The following is a 302-nucleotide window of genomic DNA, read 5'->3' on the forward strand; positions in this document are numbered from 1 at the left end:
CCCCCCACCCCTTCACCTCCTTTGCCCCCTCCTCCGGGCACCTTGACTCTTTCTGCAGCCTTTCTACTGCTACTCTTTGGCTCCTCCTTACTGCTGTCTTTCAGCTACTTCCCCGATCTTCTAGAAGCAAAGATCTATACCTAGCCTTCTCGGACAAGGGTGAAAAATCTCGGAGGTTCCGTGTGCAAGTTGCACACGTTAAAGATCCCTCGGTGGTCTAAAATCGATAAGAGTAGGCTTTTGTCTCGTCTGGTCCCACCAACAGAAAATGTTTGGTGTGTCCCGCGCGCTCATAATTATGA

This window comes from Aplysia californica, unplaced genomic scaffold, assembly GCF_000002075.1.
Source record: "Aplysia californica isolate F4 #8 unplaced genomic scaffold, AplCal3.0 scaffold00426, whole genome shotgun sequence".
Lineage (NCBI taxonomy): Eukaryota > Metazoa > Mollusca > Gastropoda > Aplysiida > Aplysiidae > Aplysia > Aplysia californica.